We start from the raw sequence: 17,347 nt of genomic DNA, 5'->3' as shown, positions 1-17,347 counted from the left end.
GGCATTAAGGCAGAGGTCATTGGCGGCACACCACTCCTGGATGGCAGATAGACAGTCAGAGATGAGGGAAGGAGAGGAGAAGGCTGAGGGTAGCCTGAAAATGAGCTGGGCATCATCCGCATAGCACTGAACGTTGGGGCAGAGATAGCAGCGATGCGGTAGGCAGGAGTGCCAGTTATTGGTTGAACAGCCAGGGAGAGAGGTTAGATCCCTGGGGGATACCACAGGTAGAGAAAAAGATATCGGAGATGAAGGACCAAAGTTGGACCTGGGAGGGTCGGTCGGAGAGGAAGGAAGTCAGCCATGCCAGAGCCTGGCCAGTGATACCCAGGTTATTATGGAGACGGTTGAGCAGGATGGCCTGGCTGCCAGTGTCAAAGGCAGAAGAGAGATCAAGCAAGGGTGTTAGAGTCAAGGTTGGAGAGCAGGTCTTCACGGATGTTCAAGAGAGCAGTTTCTGTGCTTCTGGCAGCTCTGAAGCCAGACTGATGGTCATGAACACAACCAACAGATTCAGTGTGGAGATTAAGCTGGGAGATGGCCAGTTTCTCCAGGAGCTTGCCCAGGAAGGGAGTGATGGAGATTGGGTGATAGTTAGCCAGGCAGAGGGGTCGGCAGAGGGTTTCCTAAGAAGAGGGTGCACAAGGGAGTGCTTCAGGGGGGATGGTAAGACTCCAGTAGCGAAGGAGTGATTGCAGAAATCAGCCAGGGCAGGAGCCAGGGAGTCGACGTGGTCCTTGATGGTTTTGGAGGAACAGGGGTGAACCTGTTTTGATGAGACTTTCATAGATCGGACTTGTCTAGAAACCTTGTCTGCAGAGAAAAGGGGAAAGGCAAAGTAGGAGGGAGTGGGGGTGGCTGCAGAAGGGCCAGACGGAGAGCAGGGAATAGAGGGAGGGAGGCGATAGGAGGAGGGTGAGGACAGGATGTCCTGAGTTCTTGAAATGAAGCGAGAAGCCAGTGCTGTGCAGAGGGCCTGGGAAGGGACAGAAGAGGTAGAGACTGCTGCGGGATTGGCCAGTTCCTTGCAGATTTTAAAGAGTTCAGCCGAGTTGTTAGATGCCACAGAGATGCGGGCTTGGATATGAGCTCTCTTCTTAGTGAGGATGGAGAGCCGGTTTTGCCTTTGCAGCAGGCGGCAGGTCAGTTTGTCAGAGGATGAACTTGAAGCACGCCATTTCCTCTTGGCCGCCATGCACTTGCGTTTTAGGATGACAAGGTCTGAGTCATACCAGGTGTTACACTTGGCTTTGGACTTCAAGTGGATACTCATGACAGGGACAAGGATATCAAGAGTATCAGATATAGAAGAGTGGAGCGTGGAGAGGGCTGTGTCCGTGTGAGAGTCAGCCAAAGGGGGTACAGGGGGAGAGAAGGTGGTGTTGAAAGCCTCAGCTGACACGCGCTTCATGGGTGAGATGACCAAGAAGGTGGGTGGCAGTGATAAGAGAAAATGGAGTAAGATTTCCCACATCCGTGATCTCGAAGATGTCGCCACGCCAGGCCCATCCACACCAGTCAGGCTGGAACTAGCATTCAGCTCCAAACACCTAGCACATAGGCAGGGTAGCCTGGGAATGGTGATGACCCTGTTTGACCCATACATGGATCCATCGTCAATTTGGACCAGATGGACACTGTGGACCCAGAAATTAGAGATTGCCATGGATTGTAGGGATGTGGCCACGCCGATGAAGATTTAATCCCACTTACTGCTGAACGTGGGAGATGACGCACTCCATATGTTCAACTCACTACCAAGTGGACATGATGCAGATGAGGCAGCAAAAGGCACCCCCAGCAAACCATTTTATGCCTGAATTTAACCCAGACTACAAAGTATTCAATTTTTGTACAATTGTACAGAATGAAACGGAGAGACTCAAACGACTCAAACGATATCATACACAACTGCGTTGGTGTCATGTCCCGGACCTACCATGGCCGGTGGCCTGTTTCCTGGCATCCCTACTCGCAATGGCGTCTGGGACCCGGAAGAGTCTTAGGAAGTTTTTCCGGCTACGGTCCTTCGATTGACAGTCATCGCCAAGAGAGCTATTACACACCAAGGCAGCCCACATGAAAACAACCCTGCAGAAACTCCCACTCACAACAGTGCCGACGATTGTGTTGATCACCAACTGGCCACAACCAAGAGCGACTGAAATGGAGATGAGCCAAGCAACCACGTGGCGCCCAAGGATACCAGGCACGAATGGCTGCAGTTGGTGTGGGTGGCAGACAGCGCCATTGTGAACGAAACTGGCCAGCACAGGGTACCGCATACAGTGCATGCGGCTGCCTTGATTACAATCCCAAGGCATGCTGGTCATCAGGTACAACAGCGGGCCAATGGCCACCAGACCCGAGGACGGTACCAAAGAAAAAGAAGCAGGCCAAATCACGGCAAGTCAAGGCTGAAAATAACTCCTCGCCAGCCGAATCTTAAGACGATGATGACAGAACAATGGCAGCAATTGAAGCCATCGTCCTGTCACCATCGTCTTAATGTTCGGCCGACGAGGAGTTGTTCTCGGCCTTGACTTGCTGTGGTTTGGCCTGCTTCTTTTTCTTTGGTACGTTCTCGGGGCTGGTGGCCGTTGGTCGACACTAGAGCCTCGGTAAGCATCATGCCCCTTGAGACACTACAACATGGAAATATCGTTACCGCCGGGTCGTGTGCGGTATCAGCGCAGTATCACAATCTGGCGTGAACGTGCCCATGACCCCAGCAGTAAAGTAAGGCATTATTCCCCGAACTTCATATTTTCTCTCCACACCTGAATAAGGGAGCAAGCCACAGGTTACATTCTGGCCTTATTTTATTGAACTGTGTAGGATAAGCCAAATCCTTACCTGAACTTCACTTCGTCAGCTACCACAAGGAACTCTTCGCTGGGGTCAAGCTGCAAACAGCAAGGAATCGGACAAGAGTGAAAGTCAGACATGTGAACTCTTACGAACTACATACTTTTCGGAGTCAATATTGTTCTGGAACTCACCAATTCCTTCGAGCCAGTGAAGCAACTGGTTATCAACGCGCCCCTGCGCTCAATGCAGGATGGAGAGCTCATCTTTTCAAACCATCAGGTGAGACTATAAGAGGGGACATCAAAGGTGATCTGTGGGGGGAACAGCAGGGGTGGGGGGATTTACGCTCAACTCCACGGGTGGTTAATTCCCTTTCTCCATTTGCAGAAGAATATTCCTACGGGCCAAGCAAACGAAGCTAGGTGGGCCAGTCCAGTCCGTCATCTCGGCCCTACGCGTCACATTGGTGGAGACTGCAGCTGTCCAGTTCAGACTGACGCCTCTGTGGGAGCCAGGTGAGCGTACCAGTGGGGAAGGGAAAGGGCTGTCAGGTGTGTGTGTGCCTCTGGTTAATTGCCTGACTTTCCCTGACCCTTGTAAAGGCACATGTCCCATAAACAGCTCTGGTGTTCGTCCGTTCTCTTGCGTTTTGTGTGAAAGTGTTTGTGTCGGAAAAAGTGGGGGGGGGGGGGTAGTTCTTGAATGTCCTACGTGGTAGGATGGGGAAAAGGTGTCAAAAGAAGGGGGATACCGCGTCTCACCCGTCCGTGTCCCACTCCCACTCCCTGAGGGTTCCCCCATCCAGGGGATCCTCCCTCACTGGTCCACCCCCAGGAACTGGATCCAATAGTGATGGCCATGTCCTTGCCACCTGGATGACAAATCACTGGGGCTTAGCCAGGGAGACACCTTCAGGTTTCTCGCGTATCCTTCCCCTTTGTGAGGTGGATATGCCTGTTCTTAGGTCAGGTCTTTTGTGGTCAAGACCGGGCAGAGTACAGGGATGAGAGATGTCCATGAACACTTGAATATTCCTCTGATTGGTTTTAGTAGGTATAGGTAGAGTGGTTTTATCACTCTATGTACAATACCCCATGAACTGGGTTTCAAGGTTCGTCGTGGGTTTTGTTGCTTCTGGGTTTTCTGAGTCCCATACGGGTGAGTTTTGGGAATCCTAGGTCTCTTGCCAGGATCGCTGGGGTAGAAAATCTCTGAAGGGAGTTGGAGACTCCTGTAAGGGAATAGAGAAGATGAGGATGTCTTGTCCCAGAATAATGTTTTCAGGGAGCCCTGGAATGATGGCTGATGGTACTTTACAGGATTCACCCCGGATTTCAATGTGTACTGGAATTTTCGAATATACTTCAGTGTCTCCATGTACACAAGTTACTCGGACCAAGGCCTCGTGGTCTAGGTCTTTAGTTGTAACTAGACCGGCCTGTATAGCGGTCTGCTTACTACCCAAGTCGATTAGGGCCCTTAACTGTTCCCCATTTACCCAAGCCTTTTCATATATGAACTAGGTAGGGGTTTGACATAAACAGATACTAACAGTTTCTAACTCTTCCTCAGCTTCCTCCCACTCTTCACCCTTCAGACAGCCTATTTCCATCAGTTTGTCTTTTATATTCTTTGGACAGTGTCTAGCTAGATGTACTGTTTCTCTACAGGAAAAAAAGATCAGAGGAGATGTTTACTTCCTTTTATTTCCTCTCGTCTACTTTTATCTTTAGGCTTCTGATCAGTTTTCCTCATCTCAATTCTCTCTCGAGGCATCCCTTCCTTGGGATTATACGCTCCCCCTTGTTCATCTATTCCTTGGAGTTGAGGCCGATGGACGGGTTTATGATCTTTTCAGTCTTCCCATCGATGGGCTAGGTGGAAATGCTTAGCCGCATTCCAGTGGTTTTGCGCAGTTTCAATGGCTATGGCTAGAGTAGGTTGATTTCTTAAAAAGGGGGTAGGTAGTTGGTAAATTGTTCCAAGGTAATCCTCTCCATCAGTTCATCTAGATTTTTATTATTCGTCCATAGGGCCATCGTGTTTTTAACCCGTTCGGCCATTTCTAAAGGAGTTTCTCCAGGGTTTAACCTGATGGCTCATAGTTTCTGCTGATACAAATTGCAGGTTTGTCCTATTCTTTTCAATAGGCCTTCCTTGATGGATAGGAAGGAGGCTCCCTGTGCAAGGTTGAGCAGCTGATAGGAATTTTGGTAAATTGCAGGGGTTGCGGGGGCCCCTGTTACACCAGTGAGGGGACTGTGATATATTGGTTTTTAACTCTGATGGTCCCGCTCCTGATGAAGACAGAATACCCTGAAAAAAAAGGGCTCAGAGGGAGGGGGTTCAGAGCATTGGGTCTGATGAAAGAGAAGACTCGTTGAATTTTTAGAATTATTCGGTCCCACGGTTGTATGTTATAATATGATAGAGGAAGGGTATCTAGTAGGACTTGAGTCTTGAAGAATTGATTTTGTTGACTAGATGGAATAAGTAATTGGGAGGACAATACCTCTTTCAACATGGATACGCTGTCAGAATCTAGGGGATCAACTATTAATGTTCCCCTTATGTGGTTACCCCAAAAGATTGATCAATATTACCACCAAGAGAGCCACATTCACAAATAGAGACAGTCTTTTAACACCAAGACCAGAACGAAACACACCCGAAAATGAAAGACTTACATGTGTAATTACCCACGGGCCAAATACTTTTGACTTTAAGAAAGTCATTAGAAAATATTGGCCCATTGTTAGACTACAATTAGTCGATGAACCCATACCCAGATTCGCCTTTAAAAGAGCGAAGAACATCAGGGAGTATGTGGTTCACTCATCCTTTACCAAAACCGTACCACAAACAGATCTTTGGAACTTACGCAAAGTGACTGGACACTATCCCTGTGGGTCATGCACAGTATGTAAATTCACCAGAAAACTACGAACATTCATGATTGGCACCAAACAATGGGTCCTGAATAATCTGACCAACTGCAAGACTAATCAAGCAATATATTGCATCGAATGCCCTTGTGGGCTTCGATATGTGGGACAAACCACACGGAGCGTAGGTACCCGAATCTCTGAGCATCGCTCGAGAATCCGGTGCAAGAATACCACTTCTCCACTAGTCTCTCATTTTTTGGACAACCACCACACACCCGATGACATTCTTTGGTGGGTTTTAGACCGGATAAACTCTGGTCAGAACATACAGACAAGATTACTGGAACTTGAAAAGAGATGGATTTACAGATTGGACTCCTTGGAACACGGACTCAACGAACAATCTCCTTTTTAATATTTAATATTCCATTTCCCTGTCTACTTTTTAATATTAGACACCCCAGGCCAGACCACAGCTTCGTATTAATTCGCCAAACGGGACAAACAGGTCTTTCAGACCACACTATGCAACAGTTCTCTAGCCACAGCGGCTCTCTACCCTTTCTACTCACGCCTCTCGCAGGCCCAGGTTCTCTGCACACGGGCAAAGAATCCTTCTCTGCTGCGCATGGAGCCTGCAGACAACTGGAACAAACATTCAATCACTTGTTTCCCGGGCTGCAAGCAATTTTGACAACCAGCGCCGGCCCAGCCATATGACACTCTTCCCGACCTCCGACCTTACCATTGGTCCGACACAGTGCACACACCCTTCGTTACTCGACCAGGCTTGGCTTCCCATTGGATATCTTATTTCATGGAGGCTTTTTCCCCTCCCCGTCGAAGCCTGACGCACAGTCCGGTTGCCCAGACAACCACAACCTAGCCTCAACTTCCCAGCCACAGCCTGCATTCGAGCTGCCGGCACCCGCGAGGCTTGACGTGCAGGGACGACTCTGCCCTCCCCAACTTCATGTCAATACCACCAGACCTGACACATCCTGTTTACCAAGCACAGGTAACAACGTGGGCCCTATTACGCTTTTCTATTTTCGGCCCCATTTATTCAAAAAGTTTTGATATCTCATTTCCTCCTTTGGTTCATTGTCTCGTCCTCCAACACAGCCACGCGCCCAGGGATCACCACTTCAAGACGCACCGCGAGAGGGTGCTCCCAGGCGGACATTTGTTTTTCCGGGTTCTGCTCCCCCAGACCTTCTGTCTTCCCAACGACAGATTGCCTTGACAAGACACCCTTGCAGGTAATCCTTCACATACCTTCCATGTCCCCTAGGGCAGGACAACCCGTATCACTTTAGATTAGGTCTGATGCTTTTCCTTTTTTCTATTTTTTTTCTCCAATATAGGCATATTTCTGTTCTAAATCTCAGCCGAACCTTCAGACCTATGACAAGAATCTATGAACCTCACGAATATCCTGGAAACTGTAGGGATTCAATATAAATACCTATTCTCATGTGTTCTACAGAGACACACCTTACCATAACAATAACCTTCCAGAATTACTCTCATTTGATCGAAGCCTTGGCGGTGAGTGCCTGTTTTACCATGTCCGGTCTCCCTCTCTCTCTCTCCTCTCTCTCTTTTCTCCTCTCCCTTCTCCTCCCCCTCTCCTCCCCCCCCTTGTGTGCCGCCGGACCGACAGATCTGTACGGAGACCCTTGCACTGCATTACCGAAGGGGACCCAATACCATTATCTTGTTATGTTTTCAGGAGAGGTTGGTCCATCAGCATTGTCTGAGGACTCCCGACCTTTATAAACATTTAGACTTGGTAACGTGAGACACAAGGCAGACAAGACTAATGTCTTTTGCTCTGCCCATATTCTAGCATGATACTCTAGCCTGCATGCAGATTTTTGATGTATAAGTTGTTACCCTCCACTTGTTCCTACAACTCTGTATAACACTTTTACATCCTGTTCTTTTCTCTTCATTTTACTGGCTCTCCTCCTTTTTTCACAATTACAGGGTCCTGCTATTTATTGCCCTGATGAAGGCAGAGTATTCTCTCCAGAGACGCAGATCATTATTCTTTTGAAGTCTGTACCGCCGAAACGCATTGTTAACCAGAGGGGGATACAAGATCTATCACAATACTGTGTCATCTAGGATCTTTTCTCATTTGCAACCACCAACCGAAGGACAAGGATACTTTTTCCACAAAGCTCCTTTCATGTCAATCTGTCTCCTTACTTCATCCCCCTGATGCGTAGGCAGACCCAATCCCAATATATAATAACCTTTTGATTTTGGGATACAAAAATAACTAATTCATTTGTTTTATTAAAATTGCACAACAATAAGGAGCCTTTGTTTTCCTTATGATCAACTAGTAAGAACACAGTTTATCAGTAACAAAATTGTCTTTTCAATTCTATATTTTTACTTGTTAAGACTTTATGTGTAATCCAAAAAGTGACGAAGAACAAATTTATGTTAATGTTCCCCACTAAGTGTTCTCATTTTTCTACACCAAATAATTGTATGTACCATTTATATCACTGATTTTATATGTTTGTACATGTTAGATTTCACCATGTATGTTATTCTTGGTTTTTTTGACATAAAGCTTTTACTTTGCATTTTCCATAATGCTTATGCCTCATTTGTGAAGGAATGACTTCTACTTCTACCGCATGCAATATGTATAAATTACACTAGTTATACAGGTTTTGGACCAGATAAGCAATTATAATTCATTTATACCTTACACGGGCCAACCTTCTGATACACCATGACTTCGTTTTGTTGTAACACAATTATTAGCATGGGTTTTACATTTTTGGCATTTGAATCATATGCTACTGCTGACACCTTATATAAGGAACTTGTGGTGGCAACAGTAAAGATAGACACAAGTGATCACAGTTCAAGGGTGTTTATTAAACTGTTTGCAGGTTGGAAAAATGCCTAATCTAAACTTAAATCTAATTTGAGAGCAAGCATGGACCAAAAATAAGTCAGTCCTAGTGGCGTTGTGTCAAAATAAAAGGGCCTATACTAAGAAAAACCTATTGCCAATCCTTCCAACTAAGACAGAAAGGGGCGTGGGATAGTTTTCAAGAAAAGAAAGAAGTGTTCACAAATTGTCACGATGCCCGCTCCCGGGGAGCCGGCTCAGGCCCTGCGTCCCCGAAAGCGGACATCAAGTCCCCGGGGAAGGTCCCAGCAACCCCTTATAGGGGCCCTTTGGACAGCGTCCTGGCGCCTATGGCGCCAGGCTCATAGAAAACGTCAGTCCTGGCGCCATAGGTGCCAGGCTCATTATGAAAGTGTTTGGGTGCACTTACCTGATGCAGACCATGCTGCAGAACCCCGGCCTCCTTGAGGCCTGAAAGGAACTACTTTACCTGTGGGACTCATTTACCACCCGGGCGTGGTCGGGGAAGGATACATACCTGATTGGAGGAAGGACACATTCTAGGAACTTCTTCCAAGGCTATTTAAACCACACCCGATCAGCCACACGTGCTTCGCGTTGTTCTGCATCTAGCAGCTGGACGCTCACCGTGTCTGCTCCTGCATCTTGACTTCTGCCACACCTGCCAGCATCCTGAATCACCTGCAAAGGAAGGGAACAAGAGAACAGAAGAAGCAAAAGGCCTCACCTGCTAAATCTGCATCCTAGAGACATTTCGCCGACAATCCTGAAAAGAAGACATTTATTTTTAAAAGCACATCGCATCGATCGCTGCAGCGCCGCATTCTACTCACCTTTACAGGGCGCCTCCATGTTCAGCAGCGACCATCCGGATTCGCAGTCGCGCCCCTGCGCCTCGGGAGAAAAAGACAAGAACAAAGGTGAGAGAAAGAAGGGAAAAGGGAAGCTAAAACTCCATGTCAAGACTTACCTGTTGGGTCATTCCCTTTTCATTTCGGGTCCGCGCCGCATCCAGGCATTTTCGGACCCCGGCCCCTAAGGGGAAAAAGACATCAGCGTTAATGAGTGAATGAAAAGACATTACCAAAACACTCATTAAAGACTTACCTGATTTCCACAAGGATTTCATCCCTCACCTCGGGTCGGTGCCTGTTCCCCGGCATTCCGTACCCCGGCCCCTATGGGGAAAAAGACACTAGCATTAGAACATTAATGCATGGACACAAGGGGAACCACTTATAGAAAAACTTACCTGGAAGCCAAGCAAGTTTGGTTCTCACCCATCCGAAAATCCAGTGACGTAACTGGATACCAACGCGCCCCTGCATCAGAAGCAGGATGGAGAGCTCGTCCTTCCAGACCCTAAGAAGGATACTTCTGCGAGTCAGACAAGCCAGATCTGGGGCCCGGTCCAGTCCGTCTTCCGAACCCTGCGCATCACCTTAGACGAGGTCACAGCAGCACGAACAAGGCCAGCGCCCCCGTGGGAGTCAGGTGAGCATTACACAAATAATATGTCAGGATGCGGTAGCCTGGGTCTCCCTTCCCCACGTTTTAAGCACGGGGTAAGGCAAAATCTTGGATCACAGTACACTCTCGAGCTTCCCCAGCACAAGACGACAGTTCCGCTTCAGCTATCAGGTTCTTCGATGGCCAAGTTTCCTTTACCAAAAGTCTCTTGCCTTCGAGGGCCTGATGTTTACGACAAATACAAAGTTCCTTCTTCCGGGCGCTGACCCTTCACAAATCCTGTTCCACAAATCAAACACCAGTGGTGTCTCTTAATGGACTTTGGGTGATGGCTTCACTCCTGGACCTCCCTGGTTCGGGCTCGGACCCCTCTCCACTGTTGGCCTCCCTCCGCTGGGTTCACTATGGGTTCACTATGGCCTTCAACAAAATCTTCCTCTATCGTTTTCATACAATGTCTTTTCAACAGTTCACTGTGAACCTCCCTTTCTCGGGTTCACTTGATCAGGGTGATAATGGCTCACTCCGGGGTCCCCCTCTTCTGGGCGCAGACCCCTCTCAAATTCCTGCCTCCCTTCAGCAGGTTTACTATCGCTTTTCTTGTTCATGATTTTCAATGTCTTTATAAATAGTTCTAGTGGACATTCCTCTGCCGAGTTCACCTTTGTCAACACACAGTTTCTTGGGACTTTAAACTTTACCCCCTTTTCATCAGCCTCCCTCCACCGGGTTCACTACAGCTAACTTTACATTCACATTTGCTTTCAATGTCTGTGGGATTCAATTTACTTGCTTTTTCACAATGTGGGATTCACTTCCCTTGCTTTCTCTACAGTTGTTAGGTTCAAGGCTTTTGATTGTACAGGGATTTTACAAGACCTCCTGTATGACCACTTTGACCTGTCTTGGTGGCTATCCTACGGCCTTCTGGTATCTGTAGTTTTACTCAACCTGGGATCGACTAGAGTCTCTGGAGTTATCACCCATGTGGTGCCGGTACCCTCTGCAGCTGGTCTTTCCTTAACACTTTATAGTTCTTTGAACTCTTCTCAATATGCCACTTTTGTGAGTCTCATTTAACACACAGTTCGGTTCTTATCAGCTTTCCCTTCGACTCACCGGCTGTGATGAACCGCTTGGCTTTCCTTGTATCTAGCGTCAAGGCCGAAACCACAGTAGCAGGAGTTTCCCTCGCTCCTATCTATTAGCGTAGGCACGCTTGGTGTACTGTGGGCAGCTGCTGCAACACACTTGGGCTATTGTCGTTGGTCTTATGATTCCTTCTGCGGAGGTTTTGTGGGTCTGCGTCGAAACGGGCAAGGTAGTGTTGCTCCTTGTTAGCCTCTCGATATTCGCCGCCTTTCTCCTCCTCTTGAACTGCCGGGCCTGGATAGCTGTCTCATCATGCAGTCTGCCTTGCTTGTACTGTGCTTTCTTGCTCCGCCTTTTATCCCCATGGGGAAGGGAAAGAGCCGTCAGGTGTGTGGGACTCTGTTTAATTGCCTGAGTTTGCCTGGCCCTTACAATGGCACATGTCAGGTAAACGGCTCTGGTGTTAGTCCGTTCCCTTGCATGTTGTGTGAAAGTGTTTGTGTCGGAAAGGGGGGGGGGGTTAGGCTTCTTGAATGTCCTATGTGGTAGGATGGGGAAAATGTGTCAAAAGAAGGGAGATACCACGTCTCACCCATCAGTGACCCACTCCCACTCGCACTCCCCTAGAACCACCCTCCATCCAGGTGATCCTCCCTCACTGGTTCACCCCCAGGAATTGGATTCAATAGCGATGGCTGTGTCCTGGCCACCTGGATGACCAGGGTTTTGCCAGGGAGACACCTTCAGGTTTCTCACACACCACACCAACAGGGGACTCCCAGCAGAGCACGCTGAGGCATCAGTCCCTGCATTATCTGCGCTCCAGATCACCAGGTGCTGGGGGGTGGAGGCCACAGACATAGTCAATGAAGTGACACCAATTGCCCTGAGTGACCATGCCATGGCGTTGGTGGTGGGAGGGGGGAGCGAGGATGGTGTGCTGGGGAGTTGGTGAGGCAGGGGAGAGTGGGAATAGTGTGCTGGGGAGTTGGTCAGAGGGGGATAGTATGCTGGGGGAGGAGGTATAGGCTGCTGCAGAGTTGGTAGGGGGGATTGTTTGGGCACTAAATTCAATTAAAACTGTGAAAATTGATCAATGCGCGGACATTCATGATTGCGTCTTAGTCTTGTTTATTGATTGGGTGGTGTCACAAAGTGGTGCATGGCTTGTGCCATGTGAAAGTGTCAAAAGAAATTGTCTATCAGTCCCTGCCATGCAGTTCTCCAATCCCTCACATCATCTAAGACGTTGCCTGGTCTGGCACAGGCACTGCGTCATCATCCTCTGGGGGTGGCATGTCCACGTCAGAGGGTAGGGGTACATTCTGCCTTATACCAATGTTGTGCAACATAGCACACAAAAGCACTATCTTCTCTACTTTTTCAGGTACATACATAAGGGCTCCACCTGTGCGATCTTGGCAGCGAAATCGTGCCTTCAGGAGTGCAAAGGTCCACTCAATGCACGCACGGGTCCTGCTGTGTGTGTGGTTGTATGCCATGTCGTGCAGTGTTCGTGGATCACACACAGGGGTCATCAGCCAGGCCAGTTGCGGGTATCCACAGTCATTTGCATGGGGAGAGGCACCCACATCAGTAACTGTGCAATGTGTGTTTGTGGACTAACATTTTGAATCAGGGAAATGGACATCATGTGAATGCATATGGGGCTTCATCACTTGGCATGTGCCTGTACAATTTCTGTGCATACTGTGCCACTGGTATCATGCATTCTTTGACCTTCACATGCACCCTGTTACGTTGGTTATGTGTCTGTTGGTGACGTGCTCCTGTAGGCAGTCTTGGCCCTTTGTATTGCTCTCTTGCTTGTGGCATGCAGGGATACCCATTAGACTTCCATACTCTTCTGGGGGTAGTTGGGCAACATTGCAGGGTGGGTGTACAGGGGTACATGGCTGTGGCACTGGCAGGCCTGCAGTTGGCTGATGCAATGTTGGCATTTGTTTGTTATTGCTGTTGATCATGCATGATGCATTGTGTTGCGGGTGAATGAAGAGCGAGCCCTTTAAGGAAAAGAGAGCATGACTGGGTGGGAGGGAGCGGGGGGAGGGAGGAGTGTGGATGGGGAGGGGCCAGGGAGGAGAGAGTCATTCATGTAGGAGATAGAATAAAGTTAAGTTGGAACCGACGTTGGCTCTGTGTGCTCTATTAAAGTTACATCCCAAGGCCCAAAGGGGGGGCCAACAACTGGCGACAAGGCCATCGTGTCCTGCGGTGCGCAGCAGGTAGGGCCGTGCGCCCAGCAGGGAAGAGCAGGAGGAGTAGGCAGCACCGTCTACAGCAGAGGTGGGTCGCTGTGCCCAGCAGTAACGAGAAGGGCCGAAGGTACATGTGCCCAGTGGTAGAACAGCCAAGCCCTACAGCCCAGCGACTCATAAAGAGAGACTAGGAGGAGGGCCACGTATATGCACCCGGGAGACACCCAGTGGATGGGACGCCAGGAATAGTGCCGCCCGCGCCAAAGCGAGAACGTGCAAGGAAGAGAAGAGCCCAGATGCTCGAGTGTGCCCATCAGCCTGCACCGCAGCGAGAGCACACAGAGGAGCGAGGAGCCCAGAGACCTGTGTTGTAACAAGGAGGAGCCAGGAGAGCAGTGGAAGACTGCCATGAGCGGACAACGTGGGAGCCCAGCAGCCCGTAAGAGAGTACAGAGAAGCCCGGCTAAGAGGAGAGGACCGCAGCGGCCCAGACGGGGAGGCACCAGGCACCGGTAAGAAGCCCCATGCCCCTCCCCCACCACCGCTAGCTGAAGGCAGCGAAAGCACACAGCCCTGCACTGCGCACCTGAGCCGCACGCCCGACACGCTTGTGTGAGCGTAAGAAGAAGGCCATAGCACGGAGGACATCCCGTCGCAAAACAGAGACCCCTCCACCACACTGCCTAGCAGAGCCGCCAGCCCGCAGGCCTACATGAGCAAGGCCACTCAAAACACAGTACATGAACCACGTGGCACGATAGAAGCTCCCCACCATGCAAGGCAACAGCGTTGCCAACCGTCAAGCCCAAAAAGGGACAACCATAAGCAAACTATGAGGGGCACCAAGTGTGAGGACATAGTAAGCCAATACGCATCATAAGCCACCACAAAGAAAAGGCGTGTGCCCTAATTGAATACTGCCAACAACCCCATCAGTGTCAAGATCACACCTGAGCCTACACCATTCACCCTGAGACCACCGGCCGCAAAGCCGCAAGCTAACCGGCCACACAACACCACCCAGGACCACGAGAGGAGGAGCGGGGCTAACCAGGAAAGACCATCTCCACCCCCACAGAAAGCCCTTGGAGCAAGAAACAAGGCCCAGACGACCACGCGAGGCACCATCATATACCCCTCGCACCATGACTGACCAGGCACAAGTGGCTGCCGATGCAGGGGCACAACCCCTATCTAACTTGGGTCCCACATTCCATGCCAGACTCATGAGACGCCTCAACCCATTTATCCTCAAACCGCATCATGACCAGGGACAAAGGTGGGAGGAATGGGTTGAAGAGTTTGAAGACTTTGTAGGTGCCATAGGGAGAGTCAAGACCCACCCAACAAGATCAACATATTCACAAACATAGCGGGAAGAGAAATAAAAAACATAATAAGGACAATACCGGGACAAGAAAGGAACACATACCAGCGCTTTCTAGCTGCCATCAATAGCGATTACGAGCGCTACGCTTTCAACCAGTGCGCCCAACTAGCCCATGAATCCATTGGCAAATTTTTCATCTGCCTACAAAGGAAAATCCTGAAATGTGACTTTGCCAATTTCAACAATGATGAGGCGATACGGTTGCGAATCATCGAAGTGTGCATCTCATCCCTATTCAGGAAGCACCTCCTGAAGAAACCACTTTCCCTGCAAGAAATCCTTGACCTAGCATGTGTCAGTTGATGTTCAAGCTGCAGCCATCGAAAACCCGAAAAAAGGAGACCGGATCGCAGCCTTGACACTGTACCCAAGATAGCCTGGCCCCCCAGGAAGGCAACATTTTAGAGGCCCACAATAACGGCCACAGAGCGAAAAACAATGCTACAGATGTGGGTTTGAGTACCCCCAGAGAGGTCCCTGTACAGCGATTGACCAAAGCAGTATGCACTGCGGCCAAGAAAACCCCTTCCAGGCCATGTGCAGGGAGAAGCTTCCTAACACAGGATCATACCGACCACCACCAGCACAAGCCCCTGGACGGCACCCAGAACCTACAAGGGAGCCTTATGACTGGCGCCCAGTACCACTGAGCTGGCATCTACTGTAATATCTGTTTCCCACATGGGGTCAAAGTAGGCTAGTTTGCGGCTGGTAAATCAGTTCAGTCTATATGGTCTGGAATGCTTCTCTGCACTCGGCACTCCACTAACATGGCATGTCTTTCTTGAGCAATTCCCATAGCGGATCTGTGAGCATGGCGTAGTTGGGGAGGTATCGGGCAAAGTATCCTGCCATGCCCAGGAATGACCTGAGTTCAGAAATGTCCGTCGGTGGGGCTAAATTCACTATTGCGCTTATCTTGTCCGGGTCGGCTGTCATCACCTTGTCTGAGAAGATGTGCCCGAATTTCAGACTGGGCTTGTTAATGTCGCACTTGGCCCCATTTCGGGTGAGGCCCGCCATTTGTAGGATCTCACAGACCTGCAAAACCGCTGTGTCATGTTGGTCCTGGGATGTGCCGAACACCAAGATATCATCGCTGCAGTTGAAAGCAGCCACCACTGGTGAGATCAGTCAGCGCTTGGAATATTTCCGCTGCAGATGGTAGTCCAAAATGTAGTCGCTTGTAGTGGAAGAGCCCCTTGTGTGTCGAGAAGGTTGTGATGGGCTTGAAGTCACAGTGGATAACCAGCTGATGATAACCCTGGTTGAGGTCAAGCGTCGAGAAACGCACAACCTGCTTCAGTCTAATGATCGTGTTCTCTATGCTGGCGCCGGGATGCCTTTCGCTCTGGATCGCCGTGTCTGGTATGCGCATGTCCACGCAGAGTCACAGTCATCCATTATCCTTTGCCACCACCAGCAACAGTGACACCGATGGTGTCGGGCCACTCACTCTCTCAATTATATTGTTGTCGACGAGTAGTTGTAGCTCTCTGGATACTTGCGCTTGTAGGTGGAATACAACTCTGCGTGGATGTTGGGGCACCAGGGTTACTGTCATGTCTACGTGGAGTGTTATAACTGAATCCTTGAGCATGTCCACACCCTCAAACAGTGCCAGAAATTTGTTTGTATCTGCTGGATTGTCATCTCTTGGTTCGTTATCAGGTTCACCTTGTTCTATCTTGCTGGGACCCCCTTCGCCACCTCTGATTGGTCATAGTGGATGTCGATGAGGGCGAGGGCTCTTGCAGTGCGGGGACTCAGTGGGCATCTGCCAGTGGCGGGACTCTGTATTACATGTATGGTTGCAGATACTATGTGCCCCTTGTGGTGTAGGTCACATCGGAATGTCCTGTTGACGGGAGCAGGTGTGCGGCACCCCATTGGAATATCCTCATCTGAGAGGGAGTACGCGGGTGGAGGTTGCCAATCATCTTATAGAGGTTTGCATTCATCACATTGATGGTGGCCCCAGTGTCTACAATGAACTGATGGTTGAGCCCCTCTGTCTGGATGGTCACTCTTGGTGCTGTGCCATCATCGGCCTCTGCACTGATTAGTTGCACATATTTGCTGCAATATCGATCAGTATGGACGTAGTCTTCCTGAGCATATGCACCCTCTTCTTGCTTCGCTGGGGGATTCTCATATGGGTCTCTCATATAACTCGGGTCCTATGTTTCTTGGTGGTGTGTACATTGCTCCATGGAGTTGTGTGGGTACTCTTGCTCCACATGGTAATGTGGTGGCATCTGCAGGGTGAGGTGCTCCATTGCTCTGAACAACCTAGTCTGGGTTTGCGATGGTGGTATGGGCCTCCCTGGAGGTGAGCTCTGGATGTTTTGTTCAGGATATATATATCCTGTTGTTGAATCCTCTGGTCTGTTCTTGGCGTTCCACTGGTCCTCCTGGCGTGAGGTTCCTGTAGTTTGGGAGAGTCCGTCTATTTTCCGTGCACATCACCTGGAAGTGATTTTCCCGGCCACACCTCATACACATTTGCCCTAAGGCTGGGCACTGTCCTAAGTGGAGAAATTCAAATCCATACCTGTAGTATTGCTTGTCC

At 49.5% G+C, this 17,347-nt stretch overlaps 1 long non-coding RNA gene across 1 annotated transcript in view; it reads left to right on the top strand.

Annotated features, from left to right (window-relative positions):
* The window catches only part of LOC138582587 (uncharacterized), a 190,377-nt gene that overhangs the window by 91,830 nt on the left and 81,200 nt on the right, over positions 1 to 17,347 (top strand). The window lies entirely within an intron of this gene.

The sequence above is a fragment of the Ambystoma mexicanum genome, chromosome 1p, assembly GCF_040938575.1.
Source record: "Ambystoma mexicanum isolate Mex_15411 chromosome 1p, UKY_AmexF1_1, whole genome shotgun sequence".
In the NCBI taxonomy this organism is placed as follows: Eukaryota; Metazoa; Chordata; class Amphibia; order Caudata; family Ambystomatidae; genus Ambystoma; species Ambystoma mexicanum.
Note: the sequence above shows the minus strand (reverse complement) of the source record. Positions and strands in the feature narration are given on the sequence as shown.